Here is a 1,077-nt window from a genome sequence, read left to right as displayed (position 1 = left end):
ACTGAGATTATTACAAAATAAATATTTTGTAGCTACAGACTTATATTTAAATTGTTTCATGATTTAGAAGCAAATGCATGTCTTAGGATTCAATAATTACATACATGTATGAAATAATTAAATTGTCAGGGGCAGGTTTCTTTCTAATGAGACCAGAAGAGAATAACTCTTGTCTCACTGGAAGAAAGAACAGTAGTGACAACCCTCAAATCTGAGATGAGTAACAAGGGCAGTGTTACTTAAGCTTTACAGTCTGGGAAATGGAATTTAAGCACATGTAAAATTCTGATATCCCAGGAGAATACTATGATGTCTACAAGGACCCATTTGCAACTTCTTTAAAACCTTTTACCTTCTTGGATTAAAAACTGCCTGAGACACCAATTATCAATGACACATTTCCATCATATATTAGAAGATAGAGACCAACTATATTGAGTGATATGCAGAAGACAGAGGGGCTCAGTCAAAATCATTGTGAGTTTGAATGGATTGGGGAGGTTCAAAATGGAAACACATAGGCAAATGATTGCAGTGCTCTATTGGTCTTCTTATTATGTAAAAACAAGTTGTCTTTCTTTCTTACAAAAACTTTAGAGAGAAGAACTCTAGATTCCTTTTTTTATTTTTACCGCCTTTCTTCTTGAAACTATTTTGAAATATAGATATTTTTGAGAGAACATTTCTATCAGTCTTCTTGTATAAATGCTATTTCTATTGACCTTGCTTGAAAATTGCAGTATTATTGTCAAAATTCTTTGTACTCAATCTGCTCTCTTGGCCTTATCCCGCTCTCTATATCTCTCTTTGATCCCTCTCCTGTCCATAATGTATTTGTTGTTCACATCACCACTAGTCGTTCCCCACACTTTTTAATCATCCCAAACAGAAACCTTGCTTATTAGGCAAAAGAAGTTGTTTTACATGTAATATGGAAATAGTTTAGAGATATATACACATGTGTCCCTACCCAATATTTAGAGTTACCATAAAGATTCTTGATTTTAGGCCTGTTACATGTAGGGACTCTGGTACCATAGTGGGTTACATGTTGGGCTGCTAATTGCAATTTCAGCA

This window comes from Chrysochloris asiatica, unplaced genomic scaffold (genome assembly GCF_000296735.1).
Source record: "Chrysochloris asiatica unplaced genomic scaffold, ChrAsi1.0 scaffold00592, whole genome shotgun sequence".
Taxonomy (NCBI): domain Eukaryota; kingdom Metazoa; phylum Chordata; class Mammalia; order Afrosoricida; family Chrysochloridae; genus Chrysochloris; species Chrysochloris asiatica.
This window is presented reverse-complemented; position numbering follows the sequence as displayed.